Source organism: Bombina bombina, chromosome 4, assembly GCF_027579735.1.
Source record: "Bombina bombina isolate aBomBom1 chromosome 4, aBomBom1.pri, whole genome shotgun sequence".
Lineage (NCBI taxonomy): Eukaryota > Metazoa > Chordata > Amphibia > Anura > Bombinatoridae > Bombina > Bombina bombina.
Genome location: NC_069502.1, coordinates 166,936,068 through 166,963,758, shown reverse-complemented (window position 1 = coordinate 166,963,758; position 27,691 = coordinate 166,936,068).

Below are 27,691 nucleotides of genomic sequence, written 5' to 3'. Positions count from 1 at the left end.
GCTGCAAATACAATTGACGTGACAAGCTTCCCCACATAGCTAGTAAACTATAAGCTGTTTAGAGCCGTGAAATGATTTGTTTGTTTGGCTAGTTTAATCTATCTGTATTCTTTTACCAAGAAACAATTACATTTTAGTTATCCAACACTATGCAAATAAAACATAAGAATAATAATGTATAAGCTCTGACCTCAGCAAGTTATACACATAAATATAATGGTATTTCCAAGTGTGTTTTTTGTCTTTTACCCAAATTACCTGCTTTTTTGTGCTATTCAGAATTTCAAATGGGGCAAGTAAAAGATTATTTTCCTGTGTAAAGCTGTTTTTAAGTCTGCTATACCTTTTTGAACAGAATCAGTTACTTTATCAAGATCACAATAATTTGTCACACAATCCGATTCTTTAAAATTAACCATTTCCCCCAACATTTCCAGGATCCATTGGAGACTTAGGCTGAAACTAGGAGACTCATGGGATCAGTTGCGAGTGCTTAGTGGATGGGGTCATGATGGCTGGTGTAGGGAGATGCTGAATTTGTTTTCCTCATATTATATAAGACAGAAGGCCTGATTCCTTAAAGCTCTCTGGTCTGGCGAGATTCTATAAGATGCTTCGCCAGTTTCACAAGGAATTGTTTTGAAGGCAATTTTTACTTTGGGAACTGTGTATCTTCTTAAGAGGACTTCACTAATATGCTTTATGTTAAAGAGAGACACTTACTTTACAATATAATGTTCAGTTAAATAAGCTGATGATTTCTCTCTGTGCCAGCGAGGTTTTGAGTATCAGGCCCAGAGTCTTTGATCATGTTACTTACATGTTCCGGTGAGGTAGCTCAGTTGGTAAATGCCCTTACTAAAAAAAAGCCTGGTTAAAAGATCCAAGGTCACAGGTTCAAATCCCAGCAGGGCCGACTCAGCCCTTCATCCTTTTGAGGTTGATAAAAAGAGTACCATTTAATTGGGTAATAATAACAACTATTACTATTCAGCTGCCGATTTGGTTAATTCAGAGAGCGAGCGCTGAAAAAGCGATTTGAGTCCAACTGGGAGAAAGGCGCTATATAAATACTAGTTATTATTATTCCACAGATTATGTTTTTTTAGGCATTGCTGCATTAATTCTTTAAACTTCTGCATTTTCTCTTCCTACATGAAGATTTTATACATTGTGAAATACATTTGGTAGTAGGAGGTAATTTGACTGTGTCTCATGTTTAAAACACCATATTATTGACTTTATGATGATTATAACAAACACACAGTTGGAAATGTTATTTTCTTTTAGCAATTCTTAAAGTGACACTAAACTCTTAATACATGGAACCTAGGTTAGACTGCAGATATATGAAGGAGAGTTGCTGCACATGTGCACACACACATTAGCACTGGCATTATAGTAAAAAATAGATTAACTGACTTATTAAAACTGTTTAATTCAGAATATCAGTTAAAAATGGAGACAAAATATTCATTGCATTACCCAAAGTTTTTTTTTATACAGTATATAAAACTGTCTTCCCTAAGTATTTTGTACATAAGCTGTTTTTTGCTATTTACAAGAACTCAAAATGAGAAATATTTCCGTTGCATATCTTTTATACTTTATAGCTGGGCAATTAGTTTATTAATAGGATTAATAGGTTATAGCCACAAAATAATAACAATTTATTTTATACACACTGCCACCAAAATACTATGAGCCATATTGCTCACATTTACCAGATGACAAGTTGTGCGCTAAACTCGCAAAAAATTAGCGGGTACCACACTTTCCATAGCGCTGCCATTACAAGTTACACAAAAAACATCTTGTGTTGTGAGGTATGGTGCGTTAAGCTCCATACCGCACAAAAGCCAAGGCCTTACTTGACATGCTCGTGCACGTTTTCCCTATAGACATCAATGGAGAAAAAGTGTTAGAAAAAAACTAACAACTGCGATTGCAAGCTCTATAACGCATTTCTCATTGATGTCTATGGGGAGTACGGCAAGCTAACCTGGTGGTGTCTGATCTGACAAGGGGGTGTAAAGGATCTAAGGTTAGAGGAAGTGTTAACAGAGAAGTGGGGAGTGGTTGGCCCATCTGCAGGGGCGGGACCATCTGATTTTAAACGGGCCAAAGGGAGTTCATTGGTTAGGGCAGCTCTTCCAACAGGAGGGGTTAAGAAAACAATGTCAATGCGGGAGAATTCTCAATGTGATAATATTATAGGTATTGCAGGATCCTTCACGGTCTTTGGGAATGACCTGAATGTCGGAGAGGTCAGTTCGTGCACAGACGACTCAAAGAAGGGAGCTTGATGTTGCATCAACTGCGGGTAAGCAGAACCCTGTTGGTCAGTGTGGGGAAATGGGAAGAGGTTTATAGCTCGTGATGGGTTTTTGGTGACTCAGCTTTGGTTCAGATATTGGAGGGGATTAAGGAATTGCTTAAAAGGGTTGAGTCATCTGTGGCTGTTTCTTCCCTTTCTCCTCCAGCTGTTAAGGCATGGGTTTCTGCAACGGGATTGGGACTGATCCCCACTAAAGGGTCCAGTGTTACAGCACAAAGTACAGAGAGGCCGGGGGCAGAGGTAACAAGTGGGCAGTCCTCTCAATCGAGCCAGGTTGAACCACAGATAGCGGGTGGTGAGAAAGCAAAAGAGGGCTCAGATTTTAGGGTGGCAGACACGGCCATGTCCAGATCTTGCTTATGTTCTATTGGCACGTTGGGTTTGCGTTTTTCGAAGGACACTAGGGAAAAAATATGGAAGAGAGAGTACATGGAGTTGTTTTCTTTGTTGCCCTTAGAACAGTCATTTGAGTTGCCTGAGGACTATAAAAATTAGACTTCAATAAAGGAGGAAGAGGAACGCAAGAAGTGTTATAGGAAACTCCCTTAGACCTTTACCAACTGGTTTCAGGCTTTTGTCATTTATGCTAGTGTGTTGGCGGAAAAGTTCCCTGGTCAGGGTGCCCCTCTTTTTGCTACCTGGATGATATTGCTGCTGCACAGCGTACATGTGAGGTGATGGCCTGGTTGACATAAGATGAGCATTTTCATCAGTGTTTAGCCGTTAAGCCTGACATGAAATGGGACGATAGGGATATGGGTCTATGGTTGAAGGTCATGACATAGTTTCGTGCAACGCAGCCTTTTCGTTGGGCCGCCGGCGGATCAGCATCTGCAGGTTCGTCGGCCCCCTTTAAAAACGGCTTATTTTTTTGCCTTTAATGAAGGTCAGTGCAAGTGGGGGAACTCGTGCAAATTTAGGCATGAGTGTTCAGGGATGTGGGGGCAAGCCATTCCTACGCTAAATGTTTTAAAAAAGGAAAAATTCCCCGTAGGGACAGACTGGCCTGGCAAGGGGGTACAACTCTGGTCAGGGTGGAAAAGTTGGAGACATGGCTAGGCCGGTAAGGCAGAGACGAGGTTTCTTGGATAGACAAGCTGTGCTTTTACATTGTTTTTACCTATGGTTTTATTATCTCATCGGTTGGGGGTTCGAAATGTTTTTTGGGTAACCTTAAGTCGGCACGGGAATGGCCGAGTGTTGTGAGAAATAAACTTAACCGTGAAGTAGAATTGGGTCACATGGCTGGTCCATTCACATCCGCTCCATTGGCGAATTTTAGGGTTTCCCCCCTTGAAATGGTCCCCAAAAAGGACTCTGGAAAATTCAGGATGATTCACCATCTTTCATATCCCAAAGGGCAATCGGTGAACGATGGCATCCTGGCTGAATTAGCATTAGTTAAATATGCTTCCTTTGACCAAGCTTTGGACTTGGTTAGGAACGCTAGCAGGCATGCATTGATGGCCAAGGTGGATATTGAGGCTGCCTTTTGATTGTTGCCCGTTCACCCCGTTTCACATAAATTGCTGGGGTGTTTCTTTTATGGGGCTTTCTATGTGGACTTGTGTCTCCCGATGGGGTGTTCCATTTCTTGTTTGCTATTCGAGAGTTTTAGTTCGTTCTTGGAATGGGGTTTTACTGTGAAAGGTTTTGCTTCCATGGTCCATATTTGGACTGACTTTTTGTTTGTTGGGCCTGCTTAATTCCAGTGTTTGCATAAGTTTGACGGATAATTCTCTACAGGCTGGCGGAGGATTTTTGGTGTGCCCATAGACCTTCGAGGAGTCTGAAGGGTTCGGCTACTGTTCTCAGCTTTCTGGGAATTACGATTGATTCCGACAGATTGGAATATAGAATTCCTGTATCCAAAGTTTTGGATTTGCAAGAGGAAATAAAAAAGTTTTTAGGGTCCAAAAAAGGTTAAAAGCTGCAATCATTGTTGGGAAAGCTCAACTTTGCCTGCCGAATTATTCCAGTGGGGAGAATTTTTCTGTAGGTGCCTGGCACTGGCCAAGGTTGGGACCCTTCTAAGGAGCTAATTATCGACCTTTGGAATTTGGTCGGATTTCCTTGTCGATTTTAATGGATCGCCACAGATTTTCCTTTGAGGAGTTGGGGTTGGCTACTGATGCCACAGAGGGTGTGGGAATTTGGTTAAGATTGGCGGGTTAAATGGAAAGAGGAGGGTCTGATATTAAGAACCTGGTTCTTCTGGAATTGTTTCCAGTCTTGGTGGCCATGTTTGTGTGGGCCAGATCCTTTGAGAAACAGGGCTGTCCTGTTGCATTCCGGATTGGGGCAGCCACTGAAGCAGCAGTTTTGGGGCTGGGTGAGGAGGTTATCGAGGGTGTGGGTAGATGGGGTTTCGTTCATATGTATGTCCTCATTTAAGAGTTTAAGGTGTTCATGGTTGTCTGTTTTCTTGTTGTAGGTCCCCCGGTCCACGTGTGGGTGGTGGGTCGTGGGTCACTCATTTATTTATTGGGCCAGGAGAGCCTGCAGCGGTCAAGACAGATGGCTTTCAGTTGGTTGATAGGACAAAGGTTCTATTAAAGTAGTTTGAAATCAGGGGACTCAAATGGGATCAAGTGTATGCCATTGGTGGTGGATTATGCGAAGCAGTTTCCTCCCTCATGGGTTTTGGTGGTCCATGCTGGGGGGAATGATCTTGGTTTTTTGCCACAGAATGAGTTGGTGCATAGGATAAAACAGGGACCTAGAGAGATTGTTAGAACTATTTCCAGGTTTAACTATTTCCAGGTTGATCTGTTTTCTTGTTGTAGGTCCGGTCCACGTGTGGGTGGTGGGTCGTGGGTCACTATTTATTTATTGGGCCAGGAGAGCTGCAGCGGTCAAGACAGATGGCTTTCAGTTGGTTTGATTAGGACAAAGGTTCTATTAAAGTAGTTTGAAATCAGGGGGACTCAAATGGGATCAAGTGTTGCCATTTGGTGGTGGATTATGCGAAGCAGTTTCCTCCTCATGAGGTTCTTGGTGGTCCATGCTGGGGGGAATGATCTGGTTTTTTGCCACAGAATGAGTTGGTGCATAGGATAATAAAGGACCTAGCGAGATTGTTAGAACTATTTCATGGTTTAACTATTGTATGGTAAGCCATAGTCCGAGATTGAGCTGGAGGGCGGCATGGGACCATGTTAGACTTAATAACAGTAGGAAAAAGGTTAACAAATTGGTCGCAAGCGTTATGCGTAGGGTTCAGAGAGTAGTGGTTTAAGCACTGTGATTTGGGAGGGTGTTGGTAATGTGAATTTTATTTTAAAGATGGGGGTGCACCTTAAAGGGACAGTTTACCCCCCAAAAAATAAGGGCTATTTTAATAAAGCTTGTTATGTAGATAAAGTTTGCAATTAATATGTATTAGCTATTTTGCTGCTAAATGTGGTTAAAAATTAGAAAAAACCTTGCTGTATTTTTAGACGATACGTCACACTGACTTGTTACAGGGCTAAAGCTTTTCCCACGTTCCCTAACTAGTAGGCTTAAAGCAGGAAGTCACCGGCTTTCTCGTGCTGGAGATGTAGCTAGCCTGACTATGCACTGTGTACAAATGTGAAGCGTTGCAAATTCTCCCCAAAGCAGGCTAAATAAATCTGTTGTTTTTACCTTCTCTGCTTCACAAAAAGGTAGTATAATCACCCCCTCCTTCCTCTCCATTTACTTGGCATTACAGAAAAACGGGCATGAATCCAGACAACCTAACTCTCCCGGACAGTTCCGGGAGTCTCCCGCATTGAAATAGTGGTCCCTGACACCTGCAAAATTAAACACAAGATCCCGGAAAGAGCAGTGCCAGAGAAAATCAAATTTGTGCCTGCACCTTTTCATTTCTCCTGTAGGTGTCACTGTTCTGTTATAGCTGAATGTAAATAGATACTGCGTTAATCTCTGGACTTTCTCCCCCTTCCTGAACTATAGTGCGGTGCGAGACATAGAAGACTTGATACAGGTGAGATGTGCAGACTCCCAAGCTGTCTATTGTGCCAGGCTCTCATGCTGCCTATTGTGCCAGGCTCTCATGCTGTCTATTGTGCCAGGCTCCCATGCTGTCTATTATGCCAGACTCCCATGCTGCCTATTGTGCCAGGCTCCCATGCTGCCTATTGTGCCAGGCTCCCATGCTGTCTATTGTGCCAGGCTCCCATGCTGTCTATTGTGCCAGGCTCCCATGCTGTCTATTGTTAGTCATAGAGAGCCATCAGAAATTAACCTCTTAGTCATGCTAATAATGTGATGGTTACATTACATTTAAATACTCTCCATATGGCGCCAAACTGACCTCTCAGGGACCTAAGGTCGCCATCTAGTAGTTAAACAAAAAACCTACACCTTTAAAAACAATTTATAAGTGATAACATTAAAAACACTGGGATAACAATTATTAAACAGCTGTTTATAGCATTAATAACCCTTGTACCTATATAAGCAATCCTGTATCAGTTATGTTAGCCTAAGTGTGTCTGCAAATATAGTAATTAACTTGAACTTTTTTATCTGTCTATATGATAAGTAGAGCAAACAAATATTTAAGTACTCTAAACTAATGTATTTAGGAATTCTATGTAACAGTAACACTATTGAATGTCAAGTCAGAAATTTCTTATTTGCTTCATCATAAACTGGAGCTTCTTATTAAAAACATAAAAGATCAAAATCCCTATTGAGTCCTCTTGGGATTAATGTGTCAAAGTGGTGTATCCACCACATTTCACGCTGTTTTAATATTGTTTCTCTATTTGCTCCATTACGTTTAAAGTTAATCTGCTCTATTATTTGCCACCTGAGTTGGCTAACTGCATGTCCTTTTTCTATAAAGTCCTTTTTCTATAAAGTGCTTTGATAAGGGGGCATCTATGTTCTTTCTTCTAATGTTGGATCTGTGTTGTGTCAGTCTTTCTCTTATTAGTTGGGTAGTCTCCCCCAAATAAATCAAAGAACACGTATGGTACCCATTAATGTGGTATTCCTTGTCATTGTGTGGATGGTAGAAACTCTTGCCCTTTATTATAGAGTTACAGCTGGCGCAAATTAAACATGGGTAACATCCCTTACTTTTACCCCCTATATAAGACTGTTTAATTTCTCTAACAGGGCCTACATCAGTTCTAACAAGTTGGTCTCTGATGTTACTAACTCTCCTGTAGGCCATCAGTGGTGGTTCATTAAATTCTTTGATATGGGGATTGCAATCTCTTAACACATGCCAGTTTCTTTTAATAGCTTTCCTAATAACTTCACTATGAGGATTATACTGCCACACAAAAACCAATTTATTAGATGTCTTCAATTTCTGTTGGTATTTTCCTTGTGTAGGTTGTTCTATCTCTCAAATTTTTTCCTCAACTAACCTACGTGGGTAACCTCTAGTAATAAATTTGTTTGCCATTTCATTAAGTATTTTTTTTTTACATAGTGTGTCATTACTGACTATTCTTTTTACTCTTGTGAGCTGGCTTTTGGGGAGTGATTCGATTAGTTTCTTGGGGTGAAAACTTGTGTACTGTAACAGAGTATTCTTATCTGTGTCCTTAGTATAAAGATCTACATTAAGAACATTAATCCCCTTAGAAACACATGTATCCAAAAAAGTAACCATTTGTTCACTATGTGAATTGTAGCCCTCTCACCATAGTGTTCAATTCATTCATAAAGTCCAAGAGGCTCTTAACGCTGCCCCACCATATGCCAAAGATGTCATCTATATATCTCCACCAGATGGCGCCATATCTCTTAAATAGTTTATTTTCATATACAAAGCGTTCTTCAAATTCGCTCATATATAAGTTGGCGTATGATGGGGCAACGTTGGAGCCCATGGCTGTTCCCCTCTTTTGTCTTTACCACTTATCCTGAAATAGAAAAAAATTCCAGAATAAAATTAATCTGAGCAATTCTTCCAGAAATTGACACTGTGATATGGAGTACCTGCTGTTCACCATGAAAGTCTTTCTAATCACGGCTATGCCCGTCTCATGTTTTATCAAAGTATAGAGACTTTTGACGTCCATGGTGAACAGCAGGTATCTATCAGTTGGAAATTCCAAAGTTTTGATTTTCGTAAGAAAATGTCCTGCTTCTTTGATGTAGCTTGCCATATTGGCAACTTCTGGCTGTAGTAGTCTATCCAGATACTTAGATATGTTTGTGAAAACGGACTCAACGCATGACACAATTGGCCTCCCTGGTGGTCTAATGGGGTCTTTATGAATTTTGGGCACTGTATAAAAAATTGGATTTCTTGGATTTTCTACATACAGATACTGTGCCAATTTTTCATCAATTATGCCCTGTGATAGTGCCCTATCCAATAAATGACTAATTTCCTTTTGTATTTTTATTAAAGGATTGTTGCTAATTGGCTCATACGTGTCAATATCACTCAGTTGTTCTTTGATCTCTGCAACATAATATTTTCTGTCAAGAATGACCATAGCTCCACCTTTATCCGCCCCCTTTAGAATAATGTCTTTGTTATTCTTTAATGACTTTAAGGCCTGATAGTCATTTGATGTAAAATTAACATGTTTTCTATCATTAAAGATTTTTTTGTTTTTTTATTAGATTTATTTTTAATTTTAAGATGTTTTATATTTTTTCTAGTAGACTAATAAATGTATTAACACTATGGTTTACAATGTTAGGTTTAAAAGTACTTTTCTTATTTAGCCCCAAATTATTGAGTGTCAAAGCTGTTGTACATTTTTCATCTGAATTTTTAATACCATTAATTGTGCATACATCACTTTGTCCACCAAACCAGACCTTAAGTTTGATGTTACGATAGAATTTGTGTAAGTCTTTACTTAATTCAAAATAGTCAATGTCTTTATAAGGGCAAAAAGACAAACCCTTGTTGAGAATATTCAATTCATTATCAGTTGGTACATATGAGGATATATTTACCACCGTACTGCTAGTAGTTTCTATTTCTTCTGTGGTGCTCGTTGCGACTTCCTTATGGCTCCTACTTGTTGGTTGGTGCCCTTGTTCTTCTTTTTGTTGCTTGCCCTTGGAATGTTTCCGACCTCCTCGGCGGTATCGCTATCCCCGCTCGTCGTGTCTAAAGGGATGTCTTCGTTGCCAGACTGATCCGAGCTCGATGTTCCGTTGGATTCACGCAGCTTCCGGTTCCTGTTCTGATTGGCTCCACGATTCTGATGCCTCCTAGTGTGACGTTTGCCATGGTAATTAGGCTTCCATTTGTAAACATTGCCTAAGCGGTAGTCGTCTTCGTCATGGAGGAACTTCACTCTTTTAATCTCCTTGATAGCTTTTTGTTCCTCTTTGATTTTTTGAGTGATCTTTTTTTTACCTATAGCGAATTCGATGCTGCCAGGATTACGACATTGACCAAAGGCTCCCGAGAATTTCTTAGAACGGCACCCTGCTGGAGATTACCCTTTTTTTACTTAAACTGTTTGGGCTTGGTTAGCCCCCTCTGTGCACCTGTGAGTAGTGGGTGCTGTATCCATTTCTACTTATCTGAATCTAAATACGGCCTGGTCAACAAGAAGAGGGAAGATATAAGAGTTATGATTGGGGCTAGCATCTTTGCTTCGGTTGTAGTTTACCATTTCTATTTAATAAAGTTTATATAATTCAAAGACACCTAGATGACAAGTTTTGCGCTATAGACAGTGCAAAACGAACGTAACAAAAGTTGCGTTATTTCACCATCCATAGCGATGCCATTACTAGTTTTTTAAAAGCCGCCTTGTGCGTGTGATATGGTTGCGATGAGCTCCATACCGCACAAAATCCAAGGGCTGCTTTGACGTGCTTGTGCACGCTTTCCCCATAGACATCAATGGGGAGAGTGTGTTAGAAAAAAACACCTGAAGTGCGGTATGGCGATCACCGTAACGCAACCCCATTGATGTCTACAGGGAAAAAAAGTTATGTGTAACCCCTTAACGACCGAGGATGTGCCAGGAACGTCCTACAAAAAAAGACCCTTAACAACCAAGGACATTCCTGGCACGTCCTCTGTTCTTTCAAGCGGTGGAAGTGATCTTGATCGCTTCCAGCTGCTTTTATGGTATTTCAGTGATGCCTCGATATTAAGGCATCCTGCAATACCATTTTTTTACAAAACGATGCAGAGAGAGCCACTCTGTGGCCCTCTCTGCACCATTAGCGATGGTGCCGATCGGATCATTGTTGGTGGGTGGGAGCATTAGCAGGGAGGTGGGTGGGCGGCCCATCGCTACCCGATCCCCGGTTCCTGTATGTGCAATGTGCACGCCAGGTGCCGGGAGTGTGTGGGGGGTGAGCGTGCAGCAACCACTATCACCAATTGAAATGAATGGGAAGGAGGGAGAGGGAGGGGGGGGAAATAAAGATTGTAGGATCTGGGAGGGGGAGAGGGAGGGAGGTTTTGAGGGGGGCTGCTTCCATACTACAGAAAAATTATGTTTATTTTTTTAAAAATAAAAAACGTTTGGGGGGGGGGGGGGTAAAATGGGTACTGGCAGACAGCTGTTTGTAAATAATTTCATTGAGAAACCTAAAGTTTGTCAAAAAGTGAAAAAAAAATTATTTGATCTCAGTTGGCGGTTAAATGGTGGCATGAAATATACCAAAATGGGCCTAGATCAATACTTGGGGTGTCTAATACACTAAAGCTAAAATTAACCCTACACGCTTCCTAAAAGCTCCCTAATTAACCCCTTCACTGCTGGGCATAATACACGTGTGGTGCGCAGCTGCATTTAGCTGCCTTCTAATTACCATAAAGCAATACCAAAGCCATATATGTCTGCTATTTCTGAAAAAAGGGGATCCCAGAGAAGCATTTACAACCATTTATGCCATAATTGCACAATCTGTTTGTAAATAAGTTTCAGTGAGAAACCTAAATTTTGTGAAAAAGTTTGTGAAAAAGTGAACTTTTTTTTTATTTGATTGCATTTTGCGGTGAAATAGTGGCATGAAATATACCAATTGGCCTAGATCAATACTTTGGGTTGTCTACTAAACAAACATATATACATGTCAAGGGATATTCAGGGATTCCTGACAGATATCAGTGTTCCAATGTAACTATCGCTAATTTTGAAAAAAAAAAATGGTTTGGAAATAGCAAAGTGCAACTTGTACTTATTGTCCTATAACTTACAAAAAACGCAAAGAACATGTAAACATTGGGTATTTCTAAATGCAGGACAAAATTTAGAAACTATTTAGCATAGGAGTTTTTTGGTGGTTGTAGATGTGTAACAGATTTAGGGGGTCAAAGTTAGAAAAAGTGTTTTTTTTTCCATTTTTGCATCATATTTTATATATTTTTTTTATAGTAAATTATAAGATATGATAAAAATAATGGTATCTTTAGAAATTCCATTTAATCCCGAGAAAAACGGTATATAATATGTGTGGGTACAGTAAATTACAGCTAAACACAAACACAGCAGAAATGCAAAAATAGCCTAGGTCCCAGACGGTCAACAAATTGAAAAGTGGTCTGGTCATGAAGGGGTTAAACCTAACACCCTAACATAAACCCCAAGTCTAAACACCCCTAATCTGCTGCCCCCGGCATCGCCGACACCTACTTAAAGTTATTAACCCCTAATCTGCCGCTTCCGATATTGCAGCTACTATAATAAAGTTATTAACCCCTATTCCATCGCTCCTCCCACATCACCACCACTAAATAAACCTATTAACTCCTAAACCGCCAGCCCCCCACTTTGCAAAAAACTAAATTAACCCCTAAACCTAACAACCCCCTAACTTTATATTAAAATTACACTATCCCTATCTTAAAATAAATAAAAACTTACCTGTAAAATAAAAAAAAACTAAGTTTAAACTGTATATTAAACTAACATTACTATTATACTAAAATTAAAATAATTACAAATTAAATAAACTAAATTACACATTAAAAAAACCTAAAACTACTAAAAAAGAAATAATATAAAATTACAAAAAAATTAAAATACTAAAAATACAAAAAATAACTAACACTAAATTACAAAAAATAAAAAACAATAAATTATGAAAAATAACAAACGAAATTATCCAAAATAAAAACAATTACACCTAATCTAATAGCTCTATAAAAAAGCCCCCCAAAATAAAAAAAAACTTAGCCTACAATAAACTACCAATAGCGCTTAAAAGGGCCTTTTGTATGGCATTGCCCTAAATAAATCAGCTCTTTTACCTGTAAAAAAATACAAAGACCCCCCAACAGTAAAACCCACCACCCAACCAACCCCCCCAAAATAAAAAAACCTAAGCTACCCATTGCCCTGAAAAGGGCATTTGTATGGGCATTGCCCTTAAAAGGCCATTCAGCTCTTTTTCATTGCTCTGAAAAGGGCATTTAGCTTTTTAAGATAAACCCTAATAAAAAAAATACACCCAAAAAAGTTTAAAAAAACCTAACACTAACCCCAGATGATCCACTTACAGTTTTTGAAGTCCGGACATCCAGGCGGCGAGAAGTCTTCATCTAGGTGGCGAGGTCTTCCATCCAGGCGGCGTCTTCAATCTTCATGCAGGCGGCATCTTCTATCTTCATCCCGGCGGCGCGGAGGGGGTCCATCCTTCAAGACATCCGGTGCGGAGCGTCCTCTTCATACGGCCGCCGCCGTACACTGAATCTTCAATGCAAGGGAGCCTTTTCAAAATGGCATCCCTTGCATTCCTATTGGCTGGTTTCATTTTTGAAATTCAAATCAGCCAATAGGATGAGAGCTACTGAAATTATTATATTGGCTGATTTGAATAGCCAATAGAATTTCAGTAGCTCTCATCCTATTGGCTGATTTGAACAGCCAATAGGATTTCAGTAGCTCGTGTTTTCAAATGTTATTTAAAACAGGCTGTGGCTAAGTTTTTTACCAAAGAGCAAGTATCTGTGTATTATTTATTGGGAGGAGTCAGGCCTCTAGTGTTAATAGAAGGGGGTGGTTCCTTAGAAGGGAGGTATATAAGGTGAAGGAGAGGCGGGCATTTTAGATCAATATAATCTAAAGTTAAAGCAAGTTGCCCTTCCTCCCTCCCTTGTTTTTTGTTTATGGTTGGTGTTTTTGTCACAGCTGATGGTGGGTGCTAGTCCCCTCACGTCAGTAATTGGACTATGGCCATAATTAAATAGGTTAACCTGCCCACAGGGTGGGAGAGCAGGTTAAGTAGCTCCTCGGGCACAGGGTTCCTTGGAGCTTTGAGTTAAAAAGAGTAATGGACTTATTTAAGTCCAGGTGAATCTAAATACGGCCTTATCAACGAGAAGAGGGAAGATATAAGAGTTATGATTGGGGCTAGCATCTTTGGTTCGGTTGTAGTTTACCATTTCTATTTAATAAAGTTATATAATTCAAAGATTTATTTATTAAGTGTTTTCAAATGTTATTTAATAAACAGGCTGTAGTCAAGTTTTTTACCAAAGAGCAAGTGTCTGCATATTATTCATTGTTGTAATAATGTAAGTTATTCAAGGTTTAAAGGGGACGTTATTAGACGACTCAGGGGGTCAAGTCAGCCCCAGGACACGCAAAGCATAGGGGAAGGGGGCCCCTGACCCCCTGAGAGGAGTCAGGCCTCTAGTGTTAATAGAAGGGGGTGGTTCCTTAGAAGGGAGGTATATAAGGTGAAGGAGAGGCGGCCATTTTAGATCAATTTAATCTAAAGTTAAAGCAAGTTGCCCTCCCTCCCTCCCTTGTATTTTTGTTTATCGTTGGTGTTTTTGTCACAGCTGATGGCGGGTGCTAGTCCCCTCACGTCAGTAATTGGACTATGGCCATAATTAAATAGGTTAACCTCCCCACAGGGTGGGAGAGCAGGTTAAGTAGCTCCTCGGGCACGGGGTTCCTTGGAGCTTTGAGTAAAAAAGAGTAATGGACTTATTTAAGTCCAGGTGAATCTAAATACGGCCTTGTCAACGAGAAGAGGGAAGATATAAGGGTTATGATTGGGGCTAGCTTCTTTGGTTCGGTTGTAGTTTACCATTTCTATTTAATAAAGTTTTATATAATTCAAAGATGTATTTATTAAGTGTTTTCAAATGTTATTTAATAAACAGGCTGTGGTCAAGTTTTTTTTACCAAAGAGCAAGTGTCTGCATATTATTTATTGTTGTAATAATGTAAGTTATTTAAGGTTTAAAGAGGACGTTATTAGACGACTCAGGGGTTCAAGTACACTCACATTCAAAGAGGTTCACCACCTTTGCCCTAGGTAGCTGTCACTAATGCCTAGGGAGTATAACTGTCCCTGTAGTTATTACTAACATATGCTTGATTGAAATTGATGCCAGTCAGATAAAAGGTTCATCCAGGTGTTTATTTATTTTTCTTTAATTGTATTTAGAAAATTGGAATTATACTCCTGTGTTGGACAGTCCTATTTTAGTATTGGCAGAATCAGGAAGAGTTTGTTCATTTTAAGCCAGCGTCTCCAAACTGGCAAAGACTGAATGCCCAGCAGTTATGGCCAACAGCCATGTACTGTCATGAATAATGTGAAAGCAAATATACTGTGTGGGGCTAAAAATCCTTATGGCTGTGTCGGTCTAATTCCTTGATTTTACATTTCGTAAAAGCTCTGGAACCAGTAGTGCCTGAGTCTAGACCTAATTAAGTACAATAAAACCAGCTTAAATCTTGGTGTTATGTGATTTACTTTGAATTTGACATTATTTTCCAGGAAAACACGCAGGGTTGCTGTCAGTGTATTAATAATGGCTTACAGGTATACACATCCTCAGAATGTTGTTTTCAAAAAAATGTAAAGCAGCAAGCTTCCTTGCTTTGCATTTGCAGATGGTTAATTTTATCTTAGTAACCAAGAGATCTATTAATAATTTAAAAGAAATGTTCTTAAATTGTCACATTGCATTTCTTAGAGAGGATAGAACGTGTGATCTGAAGCATAAAAGGTGCATTCATATGTAGGGGGAAAATAAGCTATAAAGAGTGAGAATAGTTTGAAATACACCAGCATGCTGCGTCTAAAATACTAGTATAGGATTTCATATGTGCCAGGGAGGCAAAATATACTTTGTCAAGGGAAAAAAACAAAATTACCCATACCTGTTCTTATTGGAAGACACACATACAATGTTGTTCAAATATCAAAGCTCTTTTAATAAATATATAGCCAAATCAAAAGAAAAACCATGAGCTATTTAGAAATAAACAATTTCAGATAATTTTTAAGTCATTTTATAAATATAATTTAACATTTATAGACTTTGTTGCAATCGTAGCGAAACATTCTGATTGATTAACAGCGTTTATATTTAGTTTTGCATTGTAGCGCTTAATAACTATAAAATAAAAAGATCAGTTACAAGACTTTTTGTTTTCCTATGTACAGAGTAAACTACTAAGAATGTAACAATCCTTTGATATACCTACGTCAATGAAGCCGCTTAAACTGAATTCCAAAAGTCCATAATATTGTGGTAAGAGATATCGGCTTTTTGCATGCAACAGAAATAGTGCACCTATTAGGAGTTGAAGGTAAACGGGTTCTATCAACCGCAATCACGATTTACGCGCATCGGGTTAGCTTGATTTTTGAGGTTGCATAAAGGGTAGGGGAAGAAAAAAGTTGCACTAAACACAACATAAATACATGTAAAAGTACAGATACACTCATATTCACACTATTTGTTAACAAATTAACAAAAATGTTATAAGGGCTAAAAGATATATTGTATAAGGTTTTCAAAGGGCTTTACCATATATACATACACATGTCTAAATGTGTAAATATATATATATATATATATATATATATATATATATATATATATATATATATATATATTTGTATAGTTGTGTGTACATATTTATTTTTTTTCAAATTCTTTTTTATTGAATAGAGTCCAGGTATACAACATGCAATCAGTTACATACATATGATCCATTACTTTGTGATATTACAATAGAGGTTGGCTGAAAGATGCATTATATACAACGAATAAGAACAGAATTCAAAATTATAACTTCCTGAGCAGTGTTGGGTCAGGTTATAAAACAAGTATGTATGAGTATATATTTAACATAGGTACAACACGTTATCATGGCTCATTTTGACCAAGACTTCTTCGACATCTGCTACCTGAACTCCCTCATTCTTTTACTAATTTAACTAAACTAACTAACTAAACTAACTAACTAAACTAACTAAACTAAACAATAACCTAAACTAAACACAACACACCAGTGCCCAAATAGATCTAAGAGTGAGTGTGCTAGTGCTGTGATGGGGTAAGATCTTAGCTCTACAATTCTTAGCCAGGTATGAGTGATACGGTGCAGTGAGTATATGGCTTAGCACAGTAAGACTGCAGTATAATTTACAGTTGGATCTAGACTAAGCCATCGTGAGCATAATATTTTAACTCTTTCTCGTATAACAACAACACAATAGTAAGGGGTGGATAGCGTTTGGTCTTTGTACTCTCAGCATGAGCATGCAATATGGCAAAGGGCTGGTAGTTACAGAAAGAGTAATTACAGAAGGATCAACTGATCTTTTGCCTTAAGTTGTGGTAAAGTCTAACTAAACAAGTAGGAGGTTGGTCTCTATCCGTTGTCAGAAGCATATTACATGAACCTGGATAGACTCATGCCTAACTACCAATAACTCACCACAAAACATTAGCTGAGTAATAAAATGGATTATAGTAATGGCTGATGTAATCAAAAGTTAATGTTACTTAATATGTCAAGACAAGTATGAGAGCTAACTCCTGAAACCGAAGGGGTATCAAGCAACTGTGTTTGTTGAGACTTATTTTTCTAAAACAAATATGGCTGGTGAAGGCAACCTTGAAGGGGTCCTAATGTTAATTGCTAGAGCTTAATACTCATACTTTTTACCAATCTCTCTAAGACAAACAAGCCTGCATAATCTGTTAAGGTCTATCTAATAAGGGCAATAATAGAAGGGGTGAGCACCCCATTAACTGCTATGTTACATTGCCCAATAATGCATGCTTGACTACCCTGATAGGAAAATGTATGTGGTTACCTAATCATTTACAGGAAATATTAGTGGAATATGTGAGTGCACAGATCTTGCAAAATGATGAGACAAGTACGAATAAGTGGTGGGACAACAGTTTGCATAGACATTATAAGAGTTGGCAGAGGTAGTGTAAGAGATGTGTCTAATAAAAGCACAATGATCATAATGTTATCTGCTAAAATATAGTGCTACAGGTAAGCATTATCTCAGTGCCTAACAAATCAAATATACTGAACCATGAAACGGAGCTAGAGAAATGGGGAATCTACTACTAGGAAAGGGTTGAAATGTACAATAACAGAAAAGTCTGGCAGCTACTCTTGATCTAATTAGGAGATGACAATTTTTTTACAGATACATGTCTCAGATCGGTCATCCAAAGTAATGCAGATCTAGAATGTTAAGTGGTAGTTCAAGATTTGCAGCTGATGAATTCACTTAGCCATTGCAGTTTAGATGCTGGTAAGTTAAAAACATGACAAACCAAAATAAACCATCCAAGAGAACGCTCAATAGCCAGTCTCGTTTGGAGGTTATTAATTACCAGCATGTAGGGATTGGAAAGTTATGTCCCACAAGTAGAGACAGCCGCCTCTTGACCAGCTTACACTGACTTGGTATATAAAGTCACCCTACTCCGCTCCTCGGCAGAACATTCTCACCCATTAATCCTGAACCATGGCGGCCATCTTTTTTCATTGAATAATCCGAAGTGCGCCAAATAGTGTTAAACACCATCAGATTTCTCCTAGTATGTGTGTGCGCCATCATGTCTCTCTCCTCTGCATGCACAATGCGCATCCATCCAGAGCCCTGATGACATGGAGAGCCAATCTGCTGCTGACATGGGTAAACGTGGAGGAGCGATGTGTTGCGGAGCTTCTGTAGTATTGTCTTTTAGAGCGGATATGGAACTGTGGTAGTTGGCCCCATTCAGCAAGGAGGATATCCAGGGGTTGCGAGTTAGCGTTCCGTCAGTACTCAAATCAGGCTGTGTGTCATCTAACCCCATGGTACTGCATGAGGAATCGTGTTTTGACTGTTGGTGATATGGTGTGATCTCATTGTTATGTATAGAGGTAGTTATCAGTGTCGGTGTCTTATCAAATTCTGAGGGACAAGTTCTTTTAGTTGTCTGAACCTCCTCTTGTAGGTTTTTGTAGCTTAGGAAAAGACACTCAAAAATAGGCAGAAATGTTGTGATTATCTGCGCGGCAATGTCTCTTTCCGGCTCCATTGCTCAATAACTCCTTACGGAGTGTAATTTAGTATAATGCCTTCCGGGGAAGAAGTAGGTGGAATGCTTCTATCTGCCAAGGTTTCCCGGACAGCTTATCTGTCAAGGGAGATGCAGATGGCATAGAAGGGTGGCGAAATTGCTGATGTTATAGGAGATTTTCTTCAGAGCTAGAGGAGCTCACAGCCATCTTCTAGAGCCGCCCACCGGAATTCCCCCATACATATTTATTTGAGTATTTATGTGTTTTACTGTATATGTACTGTACATATTTCACATTCCAGTATTCTTCACTCACAGGATAATGTACTTTATATTGTAAATACATATTTCTATATATATTAATACCTATAAATCTGTTCCTATAGATATACAGTATAGTTGTAGATATGTATTTTACATTAACAGTATCAGATATATATGGAAATATATATTTTTAATAATAAAAAGAACATTATTTTTCAAGTGAAGAACATAGGAATGTAAAATATGCGTAAGACGCATCAGTTTGCAACTAACATGGACTAACGTGGTCAGGTTAGCGCACATGAAGACTTGCTTACTTCAATGTGCATTCTTGAAATATTAAATATAGACTGTTACAAATATTAATACTTTAAAAAAAAAATATTATTCATACTGCAAAAAATATAGATCTATTCAGACAGCTAGCAGCAGGGCCACCACTAGATATTTTGGGGCCCCTTACTTAAGCATTGATCATTGCCCCCCCCCCCCTTGACATGTGCAATTTTTGACCAAGTGACTAAACTATATATGCACTTTATTCTTAAGTGTAGTCAAACTTAGAAATGTTGTAAAGGTTGTAACACACAAACACACAGACACACATAAGGATTCACAAATAGACACTCTAGATGACACGCAAAGAAACACACAATCTCAGACACAGACACCCACACAGACACTCAGCACTTGTTTACATTGACCTGACAAGTAATGCGGTAGACTACAGTTTTGTCAAATAAGGAGATTTACAAGACAAAATATGGAATTCTGATTATCTTCCAGAAAGTTCTCATTAGTCTCAAAGTCTGTAGAAAGATGTAAATAATCAATAGTAAGGTCAAAATGTCCTAAAAAGGAAGAGATAATAGACACACACAAACTTGCACACACGCCCAAGGAAACACCCACAGAGACAGCCTTAGAAAACACACAAAGACATACACACTCACAGACACCCACAGAAAACACACAAAGGCATACACACACATACTCACAGAGACATCCACAGAAAATGCACAAAAACTGACAGGCAAACCTTCACAGAGAGATCCACAGAAAAAATAAATACACACTCATAGAGACACCAACAAAAGCACAAAGACATAAACTCAGCCACTCACAGAAACACTCACAGGAGGTAACATTTCTGCACACTGCCATCCCCTAAATCAACATGCATGATAAAAAAAAATAGCAGAAATTAAGAGATCACTTTTTAAAGAATCATATTTGTAAATGTGCAAACAAAAATACTTCTGTGAATTCAAAATTGTACATTACTGATCTGCCAGAATGGGTAGATGAAGAAAAGTACTTTTGAAAGGTTGACATATGTTTAGGTTCCCCCCCCCCCCCATTTTCCCCAACCAAGAGCACCACTTCAAATCTGGTGTACAAATGTTCTCATCTGTCAGCTGTACTTATAGATTTTGAAAATGCTGTACTCTATATGGACTTGGTGGAACCATAAGCTGTGGCACTAGGTCTCATACCATTAAATCTGGTTAAATGCAGGATTTAGGCTTGTTTATTTGTATTTCAAATCTAAGTCAGCTGCAGTGTTAACTTAACTTGTCTCATTCCAAACACTGAGCATTCTTAGCCTGAGTATAACACTATATGCAGATGTAAAAATCTTAGATGAAATGCCTCCTGGCATCTGGAAAGTCCTTGCATAAAGGGCAGTAAACTGAAATGAAATTTTAATATATATATATATATATATATAAATAAAAAAAATCATATCTGCCAAAAGTGCACCTACTATTTGTGTATTGAGAGGAAACATTTCTGCATGGTTTTAAATATAGAATTTCTACAGCATTGTCAAATAATCATAAATACACTGCTGCGTATTACCCCACCACACAGCTACCACACCGAAGTTACAATCTGAGATTGCACAAATAAATAAAAAAACATTTACTAAGTAAGTCCTACCTACTCTGCAAATGTAAGTGATCTGCTGCCTGACTCTGGCACACACTGTACAAACTGAAGTGCCAAATCAGTCTCACACTGTGCATAATGGTTTAGTGCACACTCAGAAATCCTCTCAAATGCTAATGCTTTACACCTTGTAATTACATTTCCCACACTCAATAGCACTCTGCTGTAATGCTCTCTGGTGGCTGCCAAAATGTAATTTATTTTTTATTTAATAATAGTTGTAATAGTTGTACTTGCCTCATGGGGCCCCTTGGCCCACTAGGCCCCTGACATGAGTCCCCCTATTCACCTCCTGATGGTGGCCCAGGTCATCTGAAAAACTAGCCACCCTCTCCTCTTTCTTTTCATTCCAAATAAATGATATAATGGTAAGGACTTCTTCAGACTGGCTCCCATCTTGTGGAACTCTCTGCCTCACTCCACAAGTCTCTCCCCTAGTTTTAAAAACTTCAAGCACTCCCTAAAGACTCTACTGTTCAGGGATCAATACAACCTACACTAACCTTTCTTTATATCGCTTCCTTGCCTCCATTGCTATCCCCTTGAACCCCCTTAGCATGTAAGCCTAAGAGCCATGCTGTTTGTAGATCACCTTCTTTAGAGCTGTCTACAACAGTGCGACTCTAGACAGGACCCTCTACCTGTCTGACCCCTATAAATGTTTCCTTGTATTCTGCCTATGTTTATAGCGCTGCGGAATCTGTTGGCGCTCTACAAATAACCGATAATAATAATAATAAAGGACCTTCCTAATGTTGGCATCAAAATCCAGGAGAAGTGTGACCAACTCTTTTAGTCTTTGTTCAGCTTTTAAGATTAAGGGTGATATGTTCAAACTACCACTTGTCAGGCTCTCTAGTTATATAGATGTAAAAAGAACAAGAGAAATGTCTAGATTGCCAATGAGGGGAAATATGAGTTTGAGTGTGATGTAACCAAAGTAATTCTGACTTATCTACATTAATTTTAAAACCTGAAAAATTTATATTTTATCAGTCTTGTTTTAAAAATAATTAAAAGAATAGACAAAAGTGGATTTTCCACAACTAGTAGCATGTCGTCAGCATATAAAGAAAGTTTAACCTCCTGAGAGTTTTATTTTAATCCCTTCCATACAGTCTGTCAATTGTTGGGCCAATGGCTCAAGAGCCAAATCAAATAATAATGGCAAAAGCAGACAACCCTGCCTGGTACCTCATGATATCTCAATAGAAGGAAATATCTGATCATTGACCAATTGTGATGCTTTAGGGCAGCTGTACAACTTGGCTAGTAATACTAGGAAATCACCCTTAAACCCAAACATTTCTAAAGTTTTAAATAGATAGGTCATTAGACTCTGTCAAACATTTTTCTCCACATCTAATGAGGGGAGACAAGCGTCTGACAACTAGCCCCCCGCCTTCTCTTTCTTTTAATTCCAAATAAATTATATAGTGGTAAGGACCTTCCTAATGCTGGCCACCGGAGACCTATTTTTAATAAATACTGTCTGGTCTTTAGCGCTATGGAATTTGGCGGCACTATACAAATAAATGATAATAATAATAATAATAATGTGAGGAAATATTAATGCAAAATTTTGTTTAGCAATTTGTAGTCACAGTTAAGCTACGACATTGGATTATAAGAGGAACAGAAATCACTTCCAAAAAGTTTCTGTCAGAAATAAAAATTGGAAGAAGTAAAAATCACAAAGCAAAGTGGAGTAATTCCGGGAATCAATATAAAGATTTTTAAATAAAAAACAAAAATTATTTTGCAGTATTAGGAGAAAAGGAAGAACATATTTTTAATATGAGCAAAGTTAAGCTATCTCAAGATCAAGATAAGAAGCTGTAATAAATAGCGGTTTGAAATTTGCACCCAGTAAACAGCTTAATGAATGTGATGCCTATATAGGTATATATACATTTGGGAGAAATTTTACTTTGAAAAAGTATTATTTAAATAATCCAATTGTAAAAAATAAATAAATTACTTAACTAACGGGATTAGACATATAGATGTTAAACCAAAGTCTCAATTTTACCTTATGAGTTATAAATCAACACCAATTGAGTTATTTTTAGAACTAGCAATGAGGGATGTTGAAAAAATTAAGAAAGATTATAAGTTAAATATGAAAAAAATTAAAGTAAAGCTCTGGAAGAACTACAAAGGAATAAAAACATAGTAATAAAGCCTGCCGACAAAGGTGGCAGGGTAGTCATATTAAATAAGGAAGGTTATGATAAGGAATTTAAGAGACAGTTAGAGGATCAATACACTTATGTTAGTTTTGGTTCCAATCCAATGAAACTGTTTAAAGAACATTTGCATACATTTATAAAAATAGTATGGTTAATGGTATCCATTCCTACCTGGGAGACCTATTGTCTCAGGGGTGGATTCTCTTACTAGTAATCTGTCCATATATATTGATTTTATTATTATTATTGTTTATTTTGTAGAGGGGCAACAGATTCCGCAGCGCTATAAACATAGGCAGTATACAAGGTAACATTTATAGGGATCAAATGGGTAAAGAGCCCTGCTGAGAGATGCTCTGTTGTAGTCAGCTCTTATAAAGGTGATCTGCAAACAGTTGGGCTCATAGGCTTAGGTTGAGGGCCTTGTATGTCAGAGTCAGAATTTTGTGTTTATTCCTGGAGGGAAAAGGAAGCCAGTGAAGGGATTGGCAGAGAGGTGCAGCAGATAAAGAGCGATGTGTAAGGAAGATGAGCCTGGCAGAGGCATTCATTATGGATAGAAAAGGAGCTAGGCGGTAGCAATGGAGACCAGAGAGGATGGAGATGCAGTAGTCGAGGCAGGAAAGGATGAGAGAGTGGATTAAAATTTTAGTTGTGTCTTGTGTAAGGAAATGTCTAATTTGAGTTGTTTTTAAGGTGGAAGAGGCAGGATTTAGCCAAGGACTGAATATGAGGACTGAAAGTGATGTTATTATTATTATTTTTATTGGTTATTTGTAGAGCGGCAACAGATTCTGCAGTGCTATAAACATAGGCAGTATGCAAGGTAACATTTATAGGGATCAACTGGGTAAAGGGCCCTGCCGAGAGACGCACTGTTGTAGTCAGCTCTTATAAAGGTGATCTGCAAACAGTTGGCCTCATAGGCTTACATGCTAAGAGGGTTCATAGTGGATAGTAATGGAGGAGAGGAACTGGTATTAGGAAAGCTTAGTGTAGGTTGTATGCATCCCTGAACAGTAGAGTCTTTAGGGAGCACTTGAAGCTTTCAAAACTATGGGAGAGTTTTGTGAAACGAGGCAGAGAGTCCCACAAGATGGGAGCCAGTCTGGAAAGGTCCTGTATATGGGAACAAGAGAGGAGGGGAGTAGGAGGTTGTGAGCAGAATGAAGGGGACGGGAGAGAGAGTATCTGGAGACAAGGTCTGAGATATAGGGGGAAGCTGTGGAGTTGAGGGCCTTGTATGTCATAGTCAGAATTTTGTGCTTTTTCCTGGAGGCAAGAGGAAGCCAGTGAAGGGATTGGCAGAGAGTTGCAGCAGATGAAGAGTGACGTGTAAGGAAGATGAGCCTGGCAGAGGCGTTCATTATGGATAGAAAAAGAGCTAGGCGGCAGCTAGGGAGACCAGAGAGGACAGAGTTGCAATAGTCAAGGTAGGAAAGGATGTGAGAGTGGATTAAAATTTTAGTTGTGTCTTGTGTAAGGAAATGTCTAATTTTATAGATGTTTTTTAAGGTGGAAGCAGCAGGATTTAGCCAAGAACTGAATGTGAGGAGTGAAAGAAAGATCTGAGTCAAATGTGACTCCAAGACATCATGCATGCGGGGTAGGGGTAATGATGAAGTTGTTAAAAGTTATACAGAGATGGGGGTTGGAGATTTTAGAAGAAGGAGGGAAAATAAGGAGCTCGGTTTTGGAGAGATTTAGCTTCAGGTAGTGAGAGGACATCCAGGAAGAGATGTGAGAAAGACAGTTAGTGACATGGGTTAGCAAGGAAGGAGATAGGTCTGGTGCAGAGAGATAGATTTGGGTGTTGTACACATACAAATGATATTTAAACCCGTGGAACTTGATTATGGAACCCATATGATGACATGAAGATTGAGAAGAGAAGGGGACAGAGGACAGAGCCTTTGCGGTACCCCAACAGTAAGTGGTGACAGAGCAGAGGAAGCCCCAGAGAAGGCTACACTAAAGGTACGGTTAGACAGGTAGGAAGAGAACCATGAGAGGGTTGTGTCACAAATGTCGAAGGATTGGAGGGTTTGGAACAAAAGAGAGTGGTCAACAGTATCAAAGGCTGCAGACAGATCAAAAAGGATAAGCAGAGAGAAGTGGCCTTTGAATTTTTCTGTAAGTAGGTCACTGGTAACCCTAACAATTGCTGTCTCGGTACTGTGATGGGGCAAAATCCAGATTGCAGTTAGTCAAGGAGGAAGTTTAATGTAAGGAACTGGGATAGGCGTGCATATACCAGCTTTTTAAGAAGTTTTGAGGCAAGAGGGAGTAGGGAAATAGTGTTTTAGTTGGATGGGTAGGTTGGATCGAGAGGTTTTTTGAGGATAGGTGTGACCAGTGCATATTTTAGAGATAAGGGAAATATACTGGTGCTGAGGGAGAGGTTGAAAATGTGTGTGAGTATAGGGGTAAGGGTAGAAGAGAGTGAGGGGAGTCGCTGTGAGGGGATGGGGTCGAGGTAGTGAGGTGAGAGCACAAAAAAAGCTTATCTAGAAAAATCTACTCTAAAAATTGCCCTGATATGGGCATTTGGTAGGGATTGTCCTAAAGTGATTACAGATTTTTTTTATTTTTTTTTTAAAAACCCTAAACCTAAAAAAAACCCTCCAGCTAAACCCCAGGCATGGTACTCATGAACTTGAATCCAGCTCTTACACGATCGCCAACTGCAATGTTCTTAATGGTGGTGCCCATCTTCATCCTGGTGGCGGTGGGGCCCACCTTCATGGAGGCAGTGGCAGACCATATTCTATTTATTTTTTTTCATTTTCAAAAGCTTTATTGAAAGTCAAATGATACAATACATTCTAAACCAACTGGAAATAAATCTAAAATAAAAGTGAAAAAACAAAACAATCAAATCATACAAGGTTGTAGATAAGTTATCACTCATGTTAGTCACATTCCAAGGGTATTTTCAAAAGGGTTCCTTTTGGGTCACATTATTCAATTCAATTTTACCTGTGTCTCCTATATATTGCTTCACAATTGGTGTCAATGTTTGTGTGTTCAGTGTAATTACTCAGATTGAGTTTATTTAGCCCCCTGTGCCTCATGATTTGTATATAATGGTTAGTATTCCTGATATATGGCATCGGTTAGTAAGGCAGGATATATTAGGTCAACTCTAGTGAAGCTGTATATTCTTCCCAATAACATATCATGTGATGATAAGAATCAAGTTGAGATGTTTGTTGGTAGTGGTATTTGTCTAGTGAAAGTATTCTAGTGACATTTTGTCTCCATTCCGAGAGTGTTGGGATTTGTGATGCTCCGCTGATCATTATAAAGAGTAAAGCTAGTCTATAGTGGCATGTGAGCTTTGGTGGTTTATTGAATATGAATGTCTTTGGGTCTAAGTCCAAGTTTTGTGCTACTATTGTTGATATTTCTTTAATCACGGCTTCCCAGTATTTAACAATGAGTGGGCAGCTCCACCATACGTGTGCCAATGTACCTTCCTGCCCGCATCCCCTCCAACACAATTTACTAGTGTGTGGAAACATTTTGCTCAATCTTTCTGGATATAAATACTATCTGGTTAATAGTTTCATATTAGTTTCTGTGGTGCACATTGAAGAGGGGGATTTTCCCATGTGTTTGAATATGATTTGCCACTCTTTAGGAAGTATTATAATATTGAGCTCCTTTTCCCATGTTTTAGTGTATTTTGGTAGGGGTTTTGAGTGAAGTTCCAATAATATTCTATAGGACAAAGATAGGCCCCTTTAAGAAGGTCCTGGAGAATGACGGAGAGCCTCAAAGGGCAAAAGTGGTCTAGTTAGGTCTTGTTTATTCGTATTATTTTGTATAAAGTGAGCCATTTGGAAATATGTGTACCATTTCTGTGCTGTAGGTGGTAGTTTATCATTGATTTCCGACTCTGGCAATAATTTCCCGTTGTTCAGTAACATGTATATTGGGATGTGTGCATGGATGGTTGCTACAGTGGGTTCATGTTTTGTCTGTAGTATTGGGATGTCCGGGTTGTGCAAGAGTGGTGTTAATGGAGAAGGTATGCTGGATAATTCTATTTTCCCTCTTAGCAGTTTATCCCATGTGTTAAGGGTTTCTAGGGTGGTATTCAGGGTTAGTGGGGAGAGTTGGTGTTTCATTTAATGCATCCAGCAGGCGCTACTTAAGCTCATACATTCTGATAGAATGTGTTCCAGCCCAACCTATTCTTTGTGATCTATGTGTTTGCTCCAGTCTATAATTCTTTTCAGGTGGGTTGCTATCCTATAATAAGAGAGGTTTGATACCCCCAAGCCGCCATTATCACGGTCTCTGAGCATAATACCTTTTGCCAGTCTAGGGTGCCTATTGTGCCATATGAACCCAAAAGATAGATTTTGTAGAGATTTGATATAGGTCTCCGATAATTGTATTGGTAGCGTCTGAAAAAGGTAGAGAATTTTGGGTAACATGGTCATTTTAAAGGCGTGAATGCGACCTAGCCAAGAAAGAGGTTTCGGGTTTCAGTTTTGTAAAACTGTCTGGAGGTCTTTGAGTAACTTTTGATAATTCAGTGTGAATAATTCTTGTGAGGTTTTTGCTATCTGGATCCCTATGTATTTGATGGAATTTTGCTGTATGGTAAAATGGTATGTGTTTTTAATCTGTCGGATGTCAGCCTCTGGTATTGCTATGCTCAGGAGTTCTGATTTAGTGGTATTGATTTTATAATATGACAGG